The sequence below is a fragment of the Leptodactylus fuscus genome, chromosome 1, assembly GCF_031893055.1.
Source record: "Leptodactylus fuscus isolate aLepFus1 chromosome 1, aLepFus1.hap2, whole genome shotgun sequence".
Classification (NCBI taxonomy): Eukaryota; Metazoa; Chordata; class Amphibia; order Anura; family Leptodactylidae; genus Leptodactylus; species Leptodactylus fuscus.
Window position 1 is genome coordinate 171,801,348 of NC_134265.1, and position 24,486 is coordinate 171,825,833.

Here is a 24,486-nt window from a genome sequence, read left to right on the forward strand (position 1 = left end):
ACCTTTTTTACTGCTTCTGGCTCTGACCTCTCATACTGATTCTGGCTTTGACCTCTCATACTGATTCTGGCTCTGACCTCTCAGACTGATTCTGGCTCTGACATCTCATACTGCTTCTGGCTCTGACCTCTCAGACTGATTCCGGCTCTGACCTCTCAGACTGATTCCGGCTCTGACCTCTCAGACTGATTCTGGCTCTGACCTCTCAGTCTGATTCTGGCTCTGACCTCTCAGTCTGATTCTGGCTCTGACCTCTCAGACTGATTCTGGCTCTGACGTCTAATACTACTTCTGGCTCTGACTTCTCAGACTGATTCTGGCTCTGAACTCTCAGACCGATTCTGGCTCTGACCTCTCAGTCTGATTCCGGCTCTGACCTCTCAGACTGATTCTGGCTCTGACCTCTCAGACTGATTCTGGCTCTGACGTCTAATACTACTTCTGGCTCTGACTTCTCAGACTGATTCTGGCTCTGAACTCTCAGACCGATTCTGGCTCTGACCTCTCAGTCTGATTCCGGCTCTGACCTCTCATACTGATTCTGGCTCTGACCTCTCAGATTGATTCTGGCTCTGACCTCTCAGACTGATTCTGGCTCTGACCTCTCAGTCTGATTCCGGCTCTGACCTCTCATACTGATTCTGGCTCTGACCTCTCAGACTGATTCTGGCTCTGACCTCTCAGACTGATTCTTGCTCTGACGTCTAATACTACTCAGACTGATTCTGGCTCTGACCTCTCAGACCGATTCTGGCTCTGATCTCTCAGACCGATTCCGGGCTCTGACCTCTCATACTGATTCCGGCTCTGACCTCTCATATCGCATCTGGCTCTGACCTCTCATACCGACTCTGGCTCTGACCTCTCAGACTGATTCTGGCTCTGATCTTTCATACTGATTCTTGCTCTGACCTCTCATACTGATTCAGGCTCTGACATCGCATAAATATGCGCTCATGCTGGTGTCCCATATATATATGTGCTCATGTATTTATGTATGTATGTGTATATATATATATATATATATATATATATATATATATATATATATATACACATATATAGATAGATCTATATATATATATATATATATATATATATATATATATATGGTGCTCGCATATATATATACTAAAAAAATGCGCGCGCACATGTGCGCGGGTGTTACATATATACGCATATGCGCTCGCATATATATGGGACACCTGCACACATGTGCGCGCGCATTTTTTTTGGACACCCTCTATATATATGCATATATTTATATATATATATATATATAAATATGCGCGGGTGTCCCACATATATGCGCTCGCATATATATGCGCTCGCATATATATGCGCTCGCATATATATGCGCTCGCATATATATGCGCTCGCATATATATGCGCTCGCATATATATGCGCTCGCATATATATGCGCTCGCATATATATGCGCTCGCATATATATGCGCTCGCATATATATGCGCTCGCATATATATGCGCTCGCATATATATGCGCTCGCATATATATGCGCTCGCATATATATGCGCTCGCATATATATGCGCTCGCATATATATGCGCTCGCATATATATGCGCTCGCATATATATGCGCTCGCATATATATGCGCTCGCATATATATGCGCTCAACCTGGCTCTGACCTCTCAGACGGATACTGGCTCTGACCTCTCAGACTGATTCTGACTCTGACCTCTCAGACTGATTCTGGCTCTGACCTCTCAGACTGATTCTTGTTTTGACCTCTCATACTGATTCTGGCTCTGACCTCTCAGACCGATTCTGGCTCTGACCTCTCAGACCGATTCCGGCTCTGACCTCTCAGACCGATTCCGGCTCTGACCTCTCAGACCGATTCCGGCTCTGACCTCTCAGACCGATTCCGGCTCTGACCTCTCAGACCGATTCCGACTCTGACCTCTCAGACCGATTCCGGCTCTGACCTCTCATACCGATTCCGACTCTGACCTCCCATACCGATTCCGACTCTGACCTCTCATACCAATTCCGGATCTGACCTCTCAGTCTGATTCTGGCTCTGACCTCTCAGACTGATTCTGGCTCTGACCTCTCATACTGATTCTGGTTCTGAATTCTCAGACTGATTCTGGCTCTGACCTCTCAGACTGCTTCTGGCTCTGACCTCTCACACCGATTCTGACTCTGACCTCTCATACCGATTCTGGTTCTGACCTCTCATACCGATTCTGGCCCTGACCTCTCATACCGATTCTGGCCCTGACCTCTCATACCGATTCTGGCCCTGACCTCTCAGACCGATTCTGGCTCTTACATCTCATACTGCTTCTGGCTCTGACCTCTCAGTCTGATTCCGGCTCTGACCTCTCAGTCTGATTCCGGCTCTGACCTCTCAGACTGATTCTGGCTCTGACCTCCTAGTGTGATTCTGGCTCTGACCTCTCAGACTGATTCTGGCAATGACCTCTCATTCTGATTCTGGCTCTGACCTCTCATACTGATTCTGGCTCTGACCCCTCATACTGATTCTGGCTCTGACCTCTCAGTCTGATTCTGGCTCTGAACTCTCATACTGATTCTGGCTCTGACCTCTCAGACTGATTCTGGCTCTGACGTCTAATACTACTTCTGACTCTGACTTCTCAGACTGATTCTGGCTCTGAACTCTCAGATCGATTCTGGCTCTGACCTCTCAGTCTGATTCTGGCTCTAACCTCTCATACTGATTCTGGCTCTCACCTCTCAGACTGATTCTGGCTCTGACACCTCAGACTGATTCTGGCTCTGACACCTCAGACTGATTCTGGCTCTAACCTCAGACTGATTCTGGCTCTGCTCTCTCAGACTGATTCTGGCTCTGACCTCTCATACTTCTTCTGGGCCTGTCCTCTTAGAATGATTCTGGCTCTGGCTTCTTAGACTGATTCTGGCTCTGACCTCTCATACTGATTTCAATTCTGACCATTCATACTGCTTCTGGCTCTGACGTTTCATACTGATTTTGGCTCTGACCTTTTTTACTGCTTCTGGCTTTGACCTCTCATACTGATTCTGGCTCTGACCTCTCAGACTGATTCTGGCTCTGACATCTCATACTGCTTCTGGCTCTGACCTCTCAGACTGATTCCGGCTCTGACCTCTCAGTCTGATTCCGGCTCTGACCTCTCAGACTGATTCCGGCTCTGACCTCTCAGACTGATTCTGACTCTGACCTCTCAGTCTGATTCTGGCTCTGACCTCTCAGTCTGATTCTGGCTCTGACCTCTCAGACTGATTCTGGCTCTGACGTCTAATACTACTTCTGGCTCTGACTTCTCAGACTGATTCTGGCTCTGAACTCTCAGACCGATTCTGGCTCTGACCTCTCAGTCTGATTCCGGCTCTGACCTCTCAGACTGATTCTGGCTCTGACCTCTCAGACTGATTCTGGCTCTGACGTCTAATACTACTTCTGGCTCTGACTTCTCAGACTGATTCTGGCTCTGAACTCTCAGACCGATTCTGGCTCTGACCTCTCAGTCTGATTCCGGCTCTGACCTCTCATACTGATTCTGGCTCTGACCTCTCAGACTGATTCTGGCTCTGACCTCTCAGACTGATTCTGGCTCTGACGTCTAATACTACTTCTGGCTCTGACTTCTCAGACTGATTCTGGCTCTGAACTCTCAGACCGATTCTGGCTCTGACCTCTCAGTCTGATTCCGGCTCTGACCTCTCATACTGATTCTGGCTCTGACCTCTCAGATTGATTCTGGCTCTGACCTCTCAGACTGATTCTGGCTCTGACCTCTCAGACTGATTCCTGCTCTGACCTCTCATACTGATTCTGGCTCTGACCTCTCAGACTGATTCTGGCTCTGACCTCTCAGACTGATTCTTGCTCTGACGTCTAATACTACTCAGACTGATTCTGGCTCTGACCTCTCAGACCGATTCTGGCTCTGATCTCTCAGACCGATTCCACCTCTGACCTCTCATACCGATTCCGGCTCTGACCTCTCAGTCTGATTCCGGCTCTGACCTCTCAGTCTGATTCCGGGCTCTGACCTCTCATGCTGATTCCGGCTCTGACCTCTCAGACCGATTCTGGCTCTGACCTCTCATACTGATTCCGGGCTCTGACCTCTCATACTGATTCCGGCTCTGACCTCTCATATCGCATCTGGCTCTGACCTCTCATACCGACTCTGGCTCTGACCTCTCAGACTGATTCTGGCTCTGATCTTTCATACTGATTCTTGCTCTGACCTCTCATACTGATTCTGGCTCTGACATCGCATAAATATGCGCTCATGCTGGTGTCCCATATATATATGTGCTCATGTATTTATGTATGTATGTGTATATATATATATATATATATATATATATATATATATATATATATATATATATACACATATATAGATAGATAGATCTATATATATATATATATATATATATATATATATATATATATACACATGGTGCTCGCATATATATACTAAAAAAATGCGCGCGCACATGTGCGCGGGTGTTGCATATATACGCATATGCGCTCGCATATATATGGGACACCTGCACACATGTGCGCGCGCATTTTTTTTGGACACCCTCTATATATATGCATATATTTATATATATATATATATAAATATGCGCGGGTGTCCCACATATATGCGCTCGCATATATATGCGCTCGCATATATATGCGCTCGCATATATATGCGCTCGCATATATATGCGCTCGCATATATATGCGCTCGCATATATATGCGCTCGCATATATATGCGCTCGCATATATATGCGCTCGCATATATATGCGCTCGCATATATATGCGCTCGCATATATATGCGCTCGCATATATATGCGCTCGCATATATATGCGCTCGCATATATATGCGCTCGCATATATATGCGCTCGCATATATATGCGCTCGCATATATATGCGCTCAACCTGGCTCTGACCTCTCAGACGGATACTGGCTCTGACCTCTCAGACTGATTCTGACTCTGACCTCTCAGACTGATTCTGGCTCTGACCTCTCAGACTGATTCTTGTTTTGACCTCTCATACTGATTCTGGCTCTGACCTCTCAGACTGATTCTGGCTCTGACCTCTCAGTCTGATTCTGGCTCTGACCTCTCATACTGATTCTGGCTCTGACATCTCATAGTGCTTCTGGCTCTGACCTCTCAGACTGATTCTGGCTCTTACCTCTCAGACTGATTCCGGCTCTGACCTCTCAGACTGATTCCGGCTCTGACCTCTCAGACTGATTCCGGCTCTGACCTCTCAGTCTGATTCCGGCTCTGACCTCTCAGTCTGATTCCGGCTCTGACCTCTCAGTCTGATTCCGACTCTGACCTCTCAGTCTGATTCCGGGCTCTGACCTCTCATACTGCTTCTGGCTCTGACCTCTCAGACTGATTCTGGCTCTTACCTCTCAGTCTGATTCCGGCTCTGACCACTCAGTCTGATTCTGGTTCTGACCTCTCAGACTGATTCTGGCTCTATCATCTCATACTGATTCTGGCTCTGATCTCTCAAACTAATTATGGCTCTGACCTCTCAGACTGATTCTGGCTCTGACTTCTCATACTGATTCCGGCTCTGACCTCTCATACTGATTCCGGCTCTGACCTCTCATACTGATTCCGACTCTGACCTCTCATACTGATTCCGGCTCTGACCTCTCATACTGATTCCGGCTCTGATCTCTCAGTCTGATTCCGGCTCTGACCACTCAGTCTGATTCCGGCTCTGACCTCTCAGACTGATTCCGACTCTGTCATCTCATACTGATTCCGGCTCTGACCTCTCAGACTGATTCGGGCTCTGACCTCTCATACTGATTCTGGCTCTGACCTCTCAGACTGATTCGGGCTCTGACCTCTCAGACTGATTCGGGCTCTGACCTCTCAGACTGATTCGGGCTCTGACCTCTCAGACTGATTCCGGCTCTGACCTCTCATACTGATTCCGGCTCTGACCTCTCATACTGATTCCGGCTCTGACCTCTCATACTGATTCCGGCTCTGACCTCTCATACCGATTCCGGCTCTGACCTCTCATACCGATTCCGGCTCTGACCTCTCATACCGATTCCGGCTCTGACCTCTCATACCGATTCCGGCTCTGACCTCTCATACCGATTCCGGCTCTGACCTCTCATACCGATTCCGGCTCTGACCTCTCATACCGATTGCGGCTCTGACCTCTCATACCGATTCCGGCTCTGACCTCTCATACCGATTCCGGCTCTGACCTCTCATACCGATTCCGGCACTGATCTCTCATACCGATTCCGGCTCTGACCTCTCAGTCCGATTCCGGGCTCTGACCTCTCATACCGATTCTGGCCCTGACCTCTCAGACCTATTCTGGCTCTTACATCTCATACTGCTTCTGGCTCTGACCTCTCAGTCTGATTCCGGCTCTGACCTCTCAGTCTGATTCCGGCTCTGACCTCTCAGTCTGATTCCGGCTCTGACCTCTCAGTCTGATTCCGGCTCTGACCTCTCAGTCTGATTCCGGCTCTGACCTCTCAGTCTGATTCCGGCTTTTACCTCTCAGTCTGATTCCGGCTCTGACCTCTCAGACTGATTCTGGCTCTGACCTCCTAGTGTGATTCTGGCTCTGAGCTCTCAGACTGATTCTGGCAATGACCTCTCATTCTGATTCTGGCTCTGACCTCTCATACTGATTCTGGCTCTGACCTCTCAGTCTGATTCTGGCTCTGAACTCTCATACTGATTCTGGCTCTGACCTCTCAGACTGATTCTGGCTCTGACGTCTAATACTACTTCTGGCTCTGACTTCTCAGACTGATTCTGGCTCTGAACTCTCAGACCGATTCTGGCTCTGACCTCTCAGTCTGATTCTGGCTCTAACCTCTCATACTGATTCTGGCTCTCACCTCTCAGACTGATTCTGGCTCTGACACCTCAGACTGATTCTGGCTCTGACACCTCAGACTGATTCTGGCTCTAACCTCAGACTGATTCTGGCTCTGCTCTCTCAGACTGATTCTGGCTCTGAACTCTCATACTTCTTCTGGGACTGTCCTCTTAGAATGATTCTGGCTCTGGCTTCTTAGACTGATTCTGGCTCTGACCTCTCATACTGATTCCAATTCTGACCATTCATACTGCTTCTGGCTCTGACGTTTCATACTGATTTTGGCTCTGACCTTTTTTACTGCTTCTGGCTCTGACCTCTCATACTGATTCTGGCTTTGACCTCTCATACTGATTCTGGCTCTGACCTCTCAGACTGATTCTGGCTCTGACCTCTCAGACTGATTCTGGCTCTGACATCTCATAGTGCTTCTGGCTCTGACCTCTCAGACTGATTCTGGCTCTGACCTCTCAGACCGATTCCGGCTCTGACCTCTCAGACTGATTCCGGCTCTGACCTCTCAGACTGATTCTGGCTCTGACCTCTCAGACTGATTCTGGCTCTGACCTCTCAGTCTGATTCTGGCTCTGACCTCTCAGTCTGATTCTGGCTCTGACGTCTAATACTACTTCTGGCTCTGACTTCTCAGACTGATTCTGGCTCTGAACTCTCAGACCGATTCTGGCTCTGACCTCTCAGTCTGATTCCGGCTCTGACCTCTCATACTGATTCTGGCTCTGACCTCTCAGACTGATTCTGGCTCTAACCTCAGACTGATTCTGGCTCTGCTCTCTCAGACTGATTCTGGCTCTGACCTCTCATACTTCTTCTGGGACTGTCCTCTTAGAATGATTCTGGCTCTGGCTTCTTAGACTGATTCTGGCTCTGACCTCTCATACTGATTCCAATTCTGACCATTCATACTGCTTCTGGCTCTGACGTTTCATACTGATTTTGGCTCTGACCTTTTTTACTGCTTCTGGCTCTGACCTCTCATACTGATTCTGGCTTTGACCTCTCATACTGATTCTGGCTCTGACCTCTCAGACTGATTCTGGCTCTGACCTCTCAGACTGATTCTGGCTCTGACATCTCATAGTGCTTCTGGCTCTGACCTCTCAGACTGATTCTGGCTCTGACCTCTCAGACCGATTCCGGCTCTGACCTCTCAGACTGATTCCGGCTCTGACCTCTCAGACTGATTCCGGCTCTGACCTCTCAGTCTGATTCTGGCTCTGACCTCTCAGTCTGATTCTGGCTCTGACGTCTAATACTACTTCTGGCTCTGACTTCTCAGACTGATTCTGGCTCTGAACTCTCAGACCGATTCTGGCTCTGACCTCTCAGTCTGATTCCGGCTCTGACCTCTCATACTGATTCTGGCTCTGACCTCTCAGACTGATTCTGGCTCTGACCTCTCAGACTGATTCTGGCTCTGACCTCTCAGACTGATTCTGGCTCTGACGTCTAATACTACTTCTGGCTCTGACTTCTCAGACTGATTCTGGCTCTGAACTCTCAGACCGATTCTGGCTCTGACCTCTCAGTCTGATTCTGGCTCTGACCTCTCAGTCTGATTCTGGCTCTGACCTCTCAGATTGATTCTGGCTCTGACCTCTCAGACTGATTCTGGCTCTGACCTCTCAGACTGATTCCGGCTCTGACCTCTCATACTGATTCTGGCTCTGACCTCTCAGACTGATTCTGGCTCTGACCTCTCAGATTGATTCTTGCTCTGACGTCTAATACTACTCAGACTGATTCTGGCTCTGACCTCTCAGACCGATTCTGGCTCTGATCTCTCAGACAGATTCCACCTCTGACCTCTCATACCGATTCCGGCTCTGACCTCTCAGTCTGATTCCGGCTCTGACCTCTCAGTCTGATTCCGGGCTCTGACCTCTCATGCTGATTCCGGCTCTGACCTCTCATACCGATTCTGGCTCTGACCTCTCATACTGATTCCGGGCTCTGACCTCTCATACTGATTCCGGCTCTGACCTCTCATATCGCATCTGGCTCTGACCTCTCATACCGATTCTGGCTCTGACCTCTCAGACTGATTCTGGCTCTGATCTTTCATACTGATTCTTGCTCTGACCTCTCATACTGATTCTGGCTCTGACATCGCATAAATATGCGCTCATGCGGGTGTCCCATATATATATGTGCTCATGTATTTATGTATGTATATATATATATATATATATATATATATATACACATATATAGATATATATATATATATATATATATATATATATATATATATATATGGTGCTCGCATATATATATTCTAAAAAAATGCGCGCGCACATGTGCGCGGGTGTTGCATATATACGCATATGCGCTCGCATATATATGGGACACCTGTACACATGTGCGCGTGCATTTTTTTTGGACACCCTCTATATATATGCATATATTTATATATATATATATATATATATATATAAATATGCGCGGGTGTCCCACATATATGCGCTCGCATATATATGCGCTCGCATATATATGCGCTCGCATATATATGCGCTCGCATATATATGCGCTCGCATATATATGCGCTCGCATATATATGCGCTCGCATATATATGCGCTCGCATATATATGCGCTCGCATATATATGCGCTCGCATATATATGCGCTCAACCTGGCTCTGACCTCTCAGACGGATACTGGCTCTGACCTCTCAGACTGATTCTGGCTCTGACCTCTCAGACTGATTCTGGCTCTGACCTCTCAGACTGATTCTGGCTCTGACCTCTCAGACTGATTCTGGCTCTGACCTCTCAGACTGATTCTGGCTCTGACCTCTCAGACTGATTCTGGCTCTGACGTCTCATGCTGCTTCTGGCTCTGACCTTTCAGACTGATTCCGGCTCTGACCTCTCATACTGATTCCGTCTCTGACCTCTCATACTGATTCCAGCTCTGACCTCTCATACTGATTCCGACTCTGACCTCTCATACTGATTCCGGCTCTGACCTCTCATACTGATTCTGGCACTGATCTCTCATACTGATTCTTGTTCTGTCCTCTCATACTGATTCCGGCTCTGACCTTTCATACTGCTTCTGGTTCTGTCCTCTCATACTGATTCTGGCTCTGACCTCTCATACTGATTCTGGCACTGATCTCTCATACTGATTCTTGTTCTGTCCTCTCATACTGATTCCGGCTCTGACCTTTCATACTGCTTCTGGTTCTGTCCTCTCATACTGATTCTGGCTCTGACCTCTCAGACTGATTCTGGCTCTGACCTCTCAGACTGATTCCGGCACTGACCTCTCATACTGATTCTTGCTCTGTCCTCTCATACTGATTCCGGCTCTGACCTTTCATACTGCTTCTGGCTCTGACCTCTCAGACTGATTCTGGCTCTGACCTCTCAGTCTGATTCCGGCTCTGACCTCTCAGTCTGATTCCGGCTCTGACCTCTCAGACCGATTCCGGCTCTGACCTCTCAGACCGATTCCGGCTCTGACCTCTCAGACCGATTCCGGCTCTGACCTCTCAGACTGATTCTGGCTCTGACCTCTCAGACTGATTCTGGCTCTGACCTCCTAATGTGATTCTGGCTCTGACCTCTCAGACTGATTCTGGCAATGACCTCTCATTCTGATTCTGGCTCTGACCTCTCATACTGATTCTGGCTCTGATCTCTCATACTAATTCTGGCTCTGACCTCTCAGTCTGATTCTGGCTCTGACCTCTCAGACTGATTCTGGCTCTGACCTCTCAGACTGATTCTGGCTCTGAACTCTCATACTGATTCTGGCTCTGACCTCTCAGACTGATTCCGGCTCTGACCTCTCAGTCTGAATCCGGCTCTGACCTCTCAGTCTGAATCCGGCTCTGACCTCTCAGTCTGAATCCGGCTCTGACCTCTCAGTCTGAATCCGGCTCTGACCTCTCAGTCTGATTCCGGCTTTGACCTCTCCTACTGATTCCGGCTCTGACCTCTCAGACTGATTCCGGGTCTGACCTCTCAGACTGATTCCGGCTCTAACCTCAGACTGATTCTGGCTCTGCTCTCTCAGACTGATTCTGGCTCTGACCTCTCATACTGCTTCTGGGCCTGTCCTCTCAGAATGATTCTGGCTCTGACTTCTTAGACTGATTCTGGCTCTGACCTCTCATACTGATTCCGATTCTGACCATTCATACTACTTATGGCTCTGACCTCTCAGACTGATTTTGGCTCTGACCTTTTTTTTTACTGCTTCTGGCTCTGACCTCTCATACTGATTCTGGCTTTGACCTCTCATACTGATTCTGGCTCTGACCTCTCATACTGATTCCGGCTCTGACCTCTCATATTGATTCTGGCTCTGATCTCTCATACTAATTCTGGCTCTGACCTCTCATACTGATTCTGGCACTGATCTCTCATACTGATTCTTGTTCTGTCCTCTCATACTGATTCCGGCTCTGACCTTTCATACTGCTTCTGGTTCTGTCCTCTCATACTGATTCTGGCTCTGACCTCTCAGACTGATTCTGGCTCTGACCTCTCAGACTGATTCCGGCACTGACCTCTCATACTGATTCTTGCTCTGTCCTCTCATACTGATTCCGGCTCTGACCTTTCATACTGCTTCTGGCTCTGACCTCTCAGACTGATTCTGGCTCTGACCTCTCAGTCTGATTCCGGCTCTGACCTCTCAGTCTGATTCCGGCTCTGACCTCTCAGACTGATTCCGGCTCTGACCTCTCAGACCGATTCCGGCTCTGACCTCTCAGACCGATTCCGGCTCTGACCTCTCAGACTGATTCTGGCTCTGACCTCTCAGACTGATTCTGGCTCTGACCTCCTAATGTGATTCTGGCTCTGACCTCTCAGACTGATTCTGGCAATGACCTCTCATTCTGATTCTGGCTCTGACCTCTCATACTGATTCTGGCTCTGATCTCTCATACTAATTCTGGCTCTGACCTCTCAGTCTGATTCTGGCTCTGACCTCTCAGACTGATTCTGGCTCTGACCTCTCAGACTGATTCTGGCTCTGAACTCTCATACTGATTCTGGCTCTGACCTCTCAGACTGATTCCGGCTCTGACCTCTCAGTCTGAATCCGGCTCTGACCTCTCAGTCTGAATCCGGCTCTGACCTCTCAGTCTGAATCCGGCTCTGACCTCTCAGTCTGAATCCGGCTCTGACCTCTCAGTCTGATTCCGGCTTTGACCTCTCCTACTGATTCCGGCTCTGACCTCTCAGACTGATTCCGGGTCTGACCTCTCAGACTGATTCCGGCTCTAACCTCAGACTGATTCTGGCTCTGCTCTCTCAGACTGATTCTGGCTCTGACCTCTCATACTGCTTCTGGGCCTGTCCTCTCAGAATGATTCTGGCTCTGACTTCTTAGACTGATTCTGGCTCTGACCTCTCATACTGATTCCGATTCTGACCATTCATACTACTTATGGCTCTGACCTCTCAGACTGATTTTGGCTCTGACCTTTTTTTTTACTGCTTCTGGCTCTGACCTCTCATACTGATTCTGGCTTTGACCTCTCATACTGATTCTGGCTCTGACCTCTCATACTGATTCCGGCTCTGACCTCTCATATTGATTCTGGCTCTGATCTCTCATACTAATTCTGGCTCTGACCTCTCAGACTGATTCTGGCTCTGACCTCTCATACTGATTCTGGCTCTGACCTCTCAGTCTGATTCTGGCTCTGACCTCTCATACTGATTCTGGCTCTGACCTCTCAGACTGATTCTGGCTCTGACGTCTAATACTACTTCTGGCTCTGACCTCTCATACTGAATCTGGCTCTGACCTCTCAGACTGATTCTGGCTCTGACCTCTCAGTCTGATTCTGGCTCTGACCTCTCATACTGATTCTGGCTCTGACCTCTCAGACTGATTCTGGCTCTGACATCTCATAGTGCTTCTGGCTCTGACCTCTCAGACTGATTCTGGCTCTGACCTCTCAGACCGATTCCGGCTCTGAACTCTCAGACCGATTCCGGCTCTGACCTCTCAGTCTGATTCCGGCTCTGACCTCTCAGTCTGATTCCGGCTCTGACCTCTCAGTCTGATTCTGGCTCTGACCTCTCAGTCTGATTCTGGCTCTGACCTCTCAGTCTGATTCTGGCTCTGACCTCTCAGACTGATTCTGGCTCTGACGTCTAATACTACTTCTGGCTCTGACTTCTCAGACCGATTCTGGCTCTGAACTCTCAGACCGATTCTGGCTCTGACCTCTCAGTCTGATTCTGGCTCTGACCTCTCATACTGATTCTGGCTCTGACCTCTCAGACTGATTCTGGCTCTGACCTCTCAGACTGATTCTGGCTCTGACGTCTAATACTACTCAGACTGATTCTGGCTCTGTACTCTCAGACCGATTCTGGCTCTGACCTCTCAGACCGATTCCGGCTCTGACCTCTCATACCGATTCCGGCTCTGACCTCTCAGTCTGATTCCGGGCTCTGACCTCTCATATTGCTTCTGGCTCTGACCTCTCATACCGATTCTGGCTCTGACATCGCATAAATATGCGCTCATGCGGGTGTCCCATATATATGTGCTCATGTATGTATGTATGTATATATTATATACATATATATAGATAGATAGATATATCTATATATATACAGGGTGCTCGCATATATATACTGGGTGTCCCAAAAAAATGCGCGCGCACATGTGCGCGGGTGTCGCATATATATGCATATGCGCTCGCATATATATGGGACACCTGCGCACATGTGCGCGCATTTTTTTGGGACACCCTCTATATATATGCATATATTTATATATATAAATATGCGCGGGTGTCCCATATATATGCGCGGGTGTTCCATATATAGGCGTTCGCATATATATGCGTTCGCATATATATGCGCTCGACCTGGCTCTGACCTCTCAGACTGATTCTGGCTCTGACGTCTCATACTGCTTCTGGCTCTGACCTTTCAAACTGATTCCGGCTCTGACCTCTCATACTGATTCCGGCTCTGACCTCTCATACTGATTCCGGCTCTGATCTCTCATACTGATTCCGGCTCTGATCTCTCATACTGATTCCGACTCTGACCTCTCATACTGATTCCGGCTCTGACCTCTCATACTGATTCCAGCTCTGATCTCTCATACTGATTCCGACTCTGACCTTTCATACTGATTCCGGCTCTGACCTCTCATACCGATTCTGGCTCTGACCTCTCATACTGATTCCGGCTCTGACCTCTCATACTGATCCCGGCTCTGACCTCTCATACTGATTCTGGCACTGACCTCTCATAATGATTCTTGCTCTGTCCTCTCATACTGATTCCGGCTCTGACCTTTCATACTGCTTCTGGTTCTGTCCTCTCATACTGATTCTGGCTCTGACCTCTCAGTCTGATTCCGGCTCTGACCTCTCAGTCTGATTCCGGCTCTGACCTCTCAGTCTGATTCCGGCTCTGACCTCTCAGACTGATTCTGGCTCTGACCTCCTAGTGTGATTCCGGCTCTGACCTCTCATACTGATTCCGGCTCTGATCTCTCATACTGATTCCGACTCTGACCTCTCATACTGATTCCGACTCTGACCTCTCATACTGCTTCTGGTTCTGTCCTCTCATACTGATTCTGGCTCTGACCTCTCAGACTGATTCTGGCTCTGACCTCTCATACTGATTCCGGCTCTGACCTCTCAGTCTGATTCCGGCTCTGACCTCTCAGAGTGATTCCGGCTCTGACCTCTCAGTCTGATTCTGGCTCTGACCTCCTAGTGTGATTCTGGCTCTGACCTCCTAGTGTGATTCTGGCAATGACCTCTCATTCTGATTCTGGCTCTGACCTCTCATACTGATTCTGGCTCTGACCTCTCATACTGATTCTGGCTCTGACCTCTCATACTGATTCTGGCTCTGACCTCTCATACTAATTCTGGCTCTGACCTCTCAGACTGATTCTGGCTCCGACCTCTCATACTGATTCTTGCTCTGACATCGCATACATATGCGCTCATGCGGGTGTCCCATATATATATGTGCTCATGTATGTGTATATATATATACATACATACATATTGTAAGGGGTTCAGCTCACACGGTTGGGAACGGCAATGACACCATGCAGACAGGTAGTAAAATAAATAAGTCCAGTGTTTTATTTGAGCATTCGGCATAAAACACTGCGCCAGCAAAAAAACAAAACAACAAACAAAACCTAAGCCTTGTCCGGCTCTACCTATACAGCAGGTTACCTCTCTGACCTACAGCAGGTTGAGTCACCATATGAGCCAGTCAAAGTTCACAAGGTACCTGTTTTCCTCACACACTCCTCGTGTGTACCAGGGCTCCTAACTGAGCTTCCTTCCCCAGTAAAATAGCTCTAAGGAAGCCTCACCTGTGACTGCCCCGGACTCAGGGCAAAACCCGTGGTGGAGTAAGTGTGGACTGGAAGGCTCCCACTACCAACCTGCCCTCCAGTCCAGAAAAGCCAGCCCATAATGTGGAACAAGAGTTCCAGCAGACTATGCTCTGCTCGAACATGATTACCCTGGCTTTCCTTTATCTCGCCTGGCTGAGGAAACCAGGAGAGATATACACTCCATCCACCACCTTACCGTACACTTTACCACATATCCCCCCCCCCCCTCTTCTCCAGACCAGAGGTCTGGGCATTTCTACTGAACAGACAGCAGACCCTGGACAATGCATGCGCATTTCCTTGCAATTTCCCTGGTCTATGTTCCAGTTTGAAACAGAAGTTTTGTAAGGAGAGAAACCATCTGGTCACCCTGGCATTTCTCTCCTTTTTTTGCTTCATCCAGGCCAGTGGAGCGTGATCTGTCATCAACACAAACTTTCTACCCAGCAGATAATATTTTAGGGACTCTAGGGCCCACTTGATGGCCAGACAATCTCTCTCCACTATGGCATAATTTTTCTCCGCTGGGGTCAGTTTCCTACTCAGGTACATCACTGGGTGTTCTTCCCCATTTACTACCTGTGACAGGACGGCTCCCAACCCTGTATCAGATGCATCAGTCTGAACCAGAAACTGTTTTCTGAAATCTGGGGAGATTAGCACTGGCTGTTCACACAGAGTGGACTTTAGACTTTGTAAAGCCTTCTCAGCCTCTGGGGTCCATTTTACCATGACTGACTTACCGCCCTTTGTTAAGTCCGTCAATGGTGATGCAATGGAGGCAAAATTGGGCACAAACCGGCGGTAGTATCCGGTAATGCCCAGGAAGGCCTTGACCTGTTTTTTCGTTAGCGGTCTAGGCCAATTCTGTATCGCCTCAATTTTATTTATCTGGGGCTTAACCAATCCCTTACCAATAATGTAGCCCAGGTATTTTGCTTCCTCCAGACCCACTGCACACTTCTCAGGGTTTATGGTCAGGCCTGCATCACTGATGGAGTCTAGGACGGCCTGTACCTTACAGAGGTGACTTTTCCAATCAGGCGAAAAAATTACCACATCGTCCAGGTAGGCAGCAGCATAATCACGATGTGGTCTCAAGATCAGATCCATAAGCCTCTGAAATGTCGCAGGGGCCCCATGTAACCCAAATGGCATCACTACATATTGGAACAGGCCTTCAGGAGTGGAGAATGCAGTCTTTTCTTTTGCCGCATCAGATAATGGTATCTGCCAATAACCCTTTGTAAGGTCAAGTGTTGTGATGTACCTGGCACTCCCCAGCCTCTCAATCAGTTCATCCACTCGGGGCATGGGGTACGCATCAAATTTCGAAACCTCATTTAATTTCCTGAAGTCATTACAGAACCTCCATGTCCCATTGGGCTTTGGGATTAGTACAATGGGGCTTGACCATTCGCTGCTTGACTCCTCAATGACTCCCAGTTCAAGCATGCGCTTGACCCCAGAGGATACCGCCACTCTGCGGGCTTCTGGTATCCTGTACGGCTTCAGGCTCACTTTAGTATTGGGCTCAGTTTTAATATGATGTTTTATCAGGTGCGTTCGGCCGGGTAGGTTAGAAAACTTGCCCCTGTTGCGCTGCAGGAACTCCTTTACCTCCTGTTTCTGGTGTCCTGACAGGGCCTCTCCTATTCTTACTGGGGGAATTGGCTGTAACCCTTCTTTAACCACAGTCGGGGCGGCTACCAAAGCCTCTCTATCCTTCCACGGCTTGATGAGGTTTATGTGGTAAATCTGGAAGGGTTTTCTCCTGCCTGGCTGATGCACCTTGTAATTCACCTCACTCACCTTTTCTACAATCTCATAGGGACCCTGCCACCTTGCCAGAAACTTACTCTCAACGGTGGGAACTAGAACTAGGACCCGGTCCCCTGGATTAAAGGTCCTCACCCGGGCAGACCTGTTGTAAATTCTGCTCTGGGCCTCCTGAGCTTTTTGCATATGCTCTCTGACAATGGGCATCACCGTCTCTATTCGGTCCTGCATCTGGGCCACATGTTTAACAATACTTTTATATGGGGTGGCCTCAGTCTCCCAGGTCTCTTTGGCAATATCTAGCAAACCCCTTGGATGCCGGCCATAAACTAACTCAAAGGGGGAAAACCCTGTAGATGCTTGGGGTACCTCCCTGATGGAGAACATAAGATAGGGTAACAGACAGTCCCAGTCCCGGCCATCCCTTTCCACTACCTTTTTCAACATGTGCTTGAGGGTTTTATTGAACCTCTCCACTAATCCATCAGTTTGGGGGTGGTACACTGAGGTACGGATATGCGCGATTTTAAACAATTTGCATAGTTCTTTCATAACTTTTGACATAAAGGGGGTACCCTGGTCAGTAAGTATTTCTTTGGGAATACCTGTGCGAGAAAACATGTAAAACAACTCCCGAGCTATATTTTTGGAGGCCATGTTTCTTAAGGGAACTGCCTCCGGGTACCTGGTGGCATAGTCTAACACAACCAGAATGTATTGATGTCCCCTAGCGGATTTGACTAGAGGCCCCACCAGGTCCATTGCAATTCTTTCAAATGGTACCTCAATGATAGGAAGTGACACCAACGGGCTACGGTAGTGGGGTGTGGGGGCACTTAATTGGCACGTGGGGCATGACTCACAGTACCTCCTCACCTCTTCATATAACCCAGGCCAAAAAAAACGTTGGAAGACTCTCTCTTGTGTTTTACTAGTCCCCAAATGACCACCCAACACATGATTATGTGCCATATCTAGCACCATGCGACGGTACAGTTTTGGCACCAAAAGCTGTTCCACAATTTCATTGTTACACTTGGTGACTCGATAAACCAGGTCCCTATTCATAGCAAAGTGTGGAAATTTCTGGTCAGCTTCGGGACCCTGTGGTACACCATTTATTACCGTAACATTGGCGCGTGCAGTACTCAAAGTGGGGTCTCTTGCTTGCTCAGTCCCAAAGTTACCCCGAGACACTCCTAAATCTAGCACCTGCGGCCCTGGTGGGGAAGTTTCTTCTTCCCCGGCTAACACTTGCAGGGGGAACCATTCATCATTGCACACCTCAGGTTCATTCACCTTTTTCCCCAAATTAGTTTTACTATTTCCAGGGGTCCCTGCACATGAACCATTATTGTCAGAGAAAGGAACAGATTCTGCTGGAGTTACTTCACTGGCAGCAGGAGCGTTACCTTTCTTCCATAACTCCCAAAACAATGGGAAATCATGGCCCAAAATTACCTCATACATGAGCCGTTTTACCACACCGACCTCATAGGTCACAGTCCCAGAGGGAGTTACCAGTGTAACTGAGGCCACAGGGTAAGCTATAATATCCCCATGGATGCATAACACTTTCACATGTTTGCCTGGTATATAGTCTCCAGTCACAAGGCTGGCTCTAACCAAAGTCACTGAGCTACCAGAGTCCAGCAGGGCTGTTGCCGAGCGGTCATTAACCCTTAACATGCATGCATGTGGCTCAGTCCTTGGCATGGCTGCACACACCGGTACAGCAAATAGCGACTGCCGCCTATTAGCGTCACACTCCATGAGCTCTGAAGTAAGAGGGCAATGGGCAGCCACATGTCCCCACTCATGACACCTCCAGCACTGGAGGGACCCAGGCCTTTTCAACAGGGAGTCCCTTCTAGGACCTGTGGGCCGCTTAGGTTCAAGCAGTCTTTTGCCCTCGCCCGAGGTCCAGAGCCCTGTTCCCTCTCGCAGTTTTCCACACTCCTCCCATTGTACCCCTCTTACCCACAGACGTCACGGGGCTGGCAGTCCTGAGAGGGATTGGTGCCGTGGGAGCATCATGGAGGAAGTCCTCGGTCGCTATATACCTTTCCACCAGGTTGACCAGTTGATCAGCAGTCTTGGGGTCCCCGTGTCCGACCCAGCGTTGTAGCTCTGCCGGCAGCGCCCTGAAGAAGTGATCGATGACCACCTTTTTCATGATTTGGGCGGGTGTGCAGGTCTCTGGTTCCAGCCATTTGCGTACCAGATGGATTAGGTCGTACATCTGGGACCTGGTGGGTTTGTCAATGGAGTAGGCCCAACTGTGAACTCTCCTAGCGCGGATAGCTGGTGTGACACCCAGGCGAGCAAGGATCTCCAACTTTAGTTTGGTATAGTCCCGGACATCCTGCTCCCTGAGGTCATAGTAGGCCTTTTGGGGTTCACCGGAGAGGAAGGGCGCAATCACATCTGCCCACTCTGCACTCGGCAGACCCTCTCTCTCTGCCACTCTCTCAAACACCGTGAGGTAGGCCTCGGCGTCATCATCAGATGTCATTTTCTGCAAGACCTGCTGTACAGCCCTCTTTACCTTGGCAGTCTCAGGCGGGATTACCTCCATTTGTCGGGCTTGAGTCATGCCAGACTCTCGGAGTGCAGCCATCTGCTCTATTAACAGGCGGTTTGTTTCCTGTTGCTGTTGCACCTGGACCTGTATCAGCTGCTTTAATACCTCTTCCATGGTATTGGACTGTCCTTGCAAAGTTGCAGCAGCTTTCACCCAGGACATCTACCTCTGGCTCCTTTAATGTCTGCCACACACAGTTGTCCAGACTTCTGTCCTGCCGTTGTGCCCCGCGTCCTCCACCAATTGTAAGGGGTTCAGCTCACACGGTTGGGAACGGCAATGACACCATGCAGACAGGTAGTAAAATAAATAAGTCCAGTGTTTTATTTGAGCATTCGGCATAAAACACTGTGCCAGCAAAAAAAAAAAAAACAACAAACAAAACCTAAGCCTTGTCCGGCTCTACCTATACAGCAGGTTACCTCTCTGACCTACAGCAGGTTGAGTCACCATATGAGCCAGTCAAAGTTCACAAGGTACCTGTTTTCCTCACACACTCCTTGCGTGTACCAGGGCTCCTAACTGAGCTTCCTTCCCCAGTAAAATAGCTCTAAGGAAGCCTCACCTGTGACTGCCCCGGACTCAGGGCAAAACCCGTGGTGGAGTAAGTGTGGACTGGAAGGCTCCCACTACCAACCTGCCCTCCAGTCCAGAAAAGCCAGCCCATAATGTGGAACAAGAGTTCCAGCAGACTATGCTCTGCTCGAACATGATTACCCTGGCTTTCCTTTATCTCGCCTGGCTGAGGAAACCAGGAGAGATATACACTCCATCCACCACCTTACCGTACACTTTACCACAATATATATATATATATATATATATATATATATATATATATATATACAGGGTGCTCGCATATATATATTGGGTGTCCCAAAAAAATGCGTGTGCGCGGGTGTCGCATATATATGCATATGCGCTCGCATATATATGGGCGCACGCATTTTTTTTCCGCCTCTGAAATGTAAGTTTGTATCTTGTTTTTGCTGTAATTCAGAGAATACGTGAGACTTTTGTGTTGAAATTAATTTGTATTTGAGCTGCTATACGGTGTTGTGAGAAACTTTACATAGTGACTTTGGGACAGAAGTATTTGAAGTTAACCCTTTCCCGCATCTTTTGATTTTCGTTTTTGACTCCCCTCCTTCTAAACTCCTTCATAACTTTTTTATTTCTCTGCTCCCAGAGTCATATGAGGTCTTAATTTTTCCTGGGACAAATTTTTCTTCATGATGCCACCATTATTTATTCTATATAATGTACTGGGAAGCAGGGAAAAAATTCTGAATGGGGTGGATTTGACGAAAAAATGCATTTCTGCGACTTTCTTACGGGCTTTGGTTTTACAGCGTTCACTGTGCAACCAAAATGACATGTCCCCTGTATTCTGTGTTTCGTTACGATGCTGGGGATACCAAATTTATATGGTTTTATTTACTTTTTGACCCTTTAAAAAAATCCAAAACTGTGTTAAATTTTTTTTTTTTAAAAAGTCGTCATATTCCGACAGCCGTAACTTTTTTATACGTCCGTGTACGGGGATGTATAGGGCGTCTTTTTTGGCGGGGTCGGGTGTACTTTGTAGTTCTACCATTTTCGGGAAATGTTATTGCTTTGATCACTTTTTATTCAAATTTTTATCAGAACCAAAACAGTGAAAAAACGGCGGTTTGGCACTTTTGACCGTTTACCGAACAGGAAAAATATTTGTATAGCTTTGTAGAGCGGGCGATTTCGGACGCGGGGATACCTAACATGTATTTGTTTCACAGTTTTTAACTACTTTTATATGTGTTCTAGGGAAAGGGGGGTGATTTGAATTTTGAATCCTTTTTATTTGTTTTTATATTTTTTTTAAACTTTTTTTTTTGCATTTATTAGACCTCCTAGGGGTATTGACATAGGTGGGCGGTGTCGCGGATTGTCAGAGCGGTGGGGGTCGGCAAACATCGCTGCTCCGGAGCGTTAAAGAGAGCCTCCTGGAGTATCATTAAGGGCAAAGTGGTAAAGTATATGTATATGTGATTGTGTGGGGTTAGGGGCGAGGCTGTAGAGGGCAATATGAATTGTGTGGCTTGCTATGGTCCAAAGTGTGTGAGATTGCAGAGATGGTGGTGTGAGTTTGGGTTTTGTGGGGGTCCTGGCACAAACGTATGTGCGCTATTGTGACGAAAAGTATCCTATTGCGCAATCGGGTGTATTAACTTTGTTTGTGGAAACTTTCAGCCAAATCAGTCGAGCGGGTTTTGCGTGATTAAGTAACAAACATCCAAACTCACAAACTTTCACAGGATGTATCTATGTCCAGGAATGTGTATTTCCTGTATTCTTATTGATAATCATATACATATACAATGTCTCTCTTGGCCAGTTATGGCTCCTTCCTATAGACACTCCACTCTAGCTGCTCCTGTAGTGAGGTGACTAGATTGGAGTTTCTGGCAGCAGCTCCTATTAGCAACTCCATTCTAGTCACCTCAGTACTGAACAGTCTACATTGGAGTTGATTCTAGTAGTTCCTGCCTCCAGTCACCTCACTAATGAATTGTCTAGATTGTAGTTGCTCCTGGTAGGTCCTCCCTACAGTAACTCCATTCTAGCCCGTTCACTAGTGAGGTGACTAGATTGGAGTTGCTGGAGGGAGGACCTACCCGGAGCAACTCCATTCTAGACGCAACCCTTCTAGTCACACAGCTGAGCTTTCATGGCATAACTGCTTCTACTGAAGGACCTTACGTGACGTCACGTCACCAGTCACGTGTGTGGGAGGAGTTAGTTTCAAAGCTGTCAGGCTAGAAGAGGAACTGTCCTCAGGTACAGTGCTAGCTGCAGGTTGTGTACAGCTCTACTGCGCATGTCACACACACAGCTCTGCATGTTGTATCTACACATAGTGTGTGCTTAGTTGTGTGCGAGCGTGGTGCTGAGCTCTCCGTATATAAGATGTAAAGCACAAGGTGTTCTGCTATGACTGTGTAACACGCACCTGGTACACATCTAGTGCTGGTTGTCTATGAAACCTGCCATCTACCCTGCCCAAAGTGAAAAGTCTAGCAGCACAACAAGGAATCAAAGTCAGAAACCGTAAAATAACTGTAAAAATATTCTACTGTATTTGTGGCAATAAATGTAAATAGATAAATAGCCAGTATGTATATAACTCCCAACTTCTACAGTTTCAAACGCAAACTAAAGACGCATCTTTTCAGACAAGCCTATCACAATTCCTAATGCACAAAATTGTCTGAACACTGTATAAGCAATGCTGCCCCTGCTACCTCTTGTGTCACCCCCTCTACCTCATAGATTGTAAGCTCTTTTGAGCAGGGCCCTCAGTCCCATTGTGTGAAATGACGTTCTTTGTTATGTATGTCTGTATCTGAACCCTATAAATTGTACAGTGCCGCGGAATATGTTGGCGCTATATAAATAAAATGTATTATTATTATAATATATATATATCCATCTCAATGATGCAACATAAATATAATCATTTGCTATACATATATATATATATATATATATATATATATATATATATATATATACAGTCCTATGAAAAAGTTTGGGCACCCCTATTAATCTTAATCATTTTTAGTTCTAAATATTTTGGTATTTGCAGCAGCCATTTCAGTTTGATATATCTAATAACTGATGGACACAGTAATATTTCAGGATTGAAATGAGGTTTATTGTACTAACACAAAATGTGCAATATGCATTAAACCAAAATTTGACCGGTGCAAAAGTATGGGCACCTCAACAGAAAAGTGACATTAATATTTAGTAGATCCTCCTTTTGCCTCTAGTCGCTTCCTGTAGCTTTCAATCAGTTCCTGGATCGTGGATGAAGGTATTTTGGACCATTCCTCTTTACAAAACAATTCAAGTTCAGTTAAGTTTGATGGTCGCCGAGCATGGACAGCCCGCTTCAAATCATCCCACAGATGTTCAATGATATTCAGGTCTGGGGACTGGGATGGCCATTCCAGAACATTGTAATTGTTCCTCTGCAAGAATTCCTGAGTCGATTTGGAGCGGTGTTTTGGATTATTGTCTTGCTGAAATATCCATCCCCGGCGTAACTTCAACTTCGTCACTGATTCTTGAACATTATTCTCAAGAATCTGCGGATACTGAGTGGAATCCATGCAACCCTCAACTTTAACAAGATTCCCGGTGCCGGCATTCGCCACACAGCCCCAAAGCATGATGAAACCTCCACCAAATTTTACAGTGGGTAGCAAGTGTTTTTCTTGGAATGCTGTTTTTTTTGGACGCCATGCATAACATCTTTTTGTATGACCAAACAACTCAATCTTTGTTTCATCAGTCCACAGGAGCTTCTTCCAAAATTAAGCTGGCTTGTCCAAATGTGCTTTTTCATACCTCAGGCAACTCTGTTTGTGGCGTACTTGCAGAAATGGCTTGTTTCTCATCACTCTCCCATACAGCTTCTCCTTGTGTAAAGTGCACTGTATTGTTGACCGCTGCACAGTGACACCATCTGGAGCAAGATGATGCTGCAGCTCTTTGGAGGTGGTCTGTGGATTGTCCTTGACTCTTCTCACCATTCTTCTTATCTGCCTTTCTGATATTTTTCTTGGCCTGCCACTTCTGGGCTTAACAAGACCTGTCCCTGTGGTCTTCCATTTCCTTACTATGTTCCTCACAGTGGAAACTGACAGGTTAAATCTCTGAGACAACTTTTTGTATCCTTCCCCTGAACAACTATGTTGAACAATCTTTGTTTTCAGATCATTTGAGAGCGGGCTGTCCATGCTCGGCGACCATCAAACCTAACTGAACTTGAATTGTTTTGTAGAAAGAAATGGTCCAAAATACCTTCATCCAGGATCCAGGAACTGATTAAAAGC

The 24,486-nt window shown here is 47.3% G+C and overlaps 1 protein-coding gene across 1 annotated transcript in view; it reads right to left on the reverse strand.

The window, feature by feature from the left end:
• Positions 1-22,341, reverse strand: part of TMEM38B (transmembrane protein 38B) — an 83,150-nt gene extending 60,809 nt beyond the window's left edge. The window contains exon 1 of the mRNA XM_075280338.1: positions 22,283-22,341. The gene's annotated coding sequence lies outside the window, so the exon portion shown is untranslated. The remainder of the gene's footprint in view (positions 1-22,282) is intronic.
• Between the last annotated feature and the right edge of the window lie 2,145 nt (positions 22,342-24,486).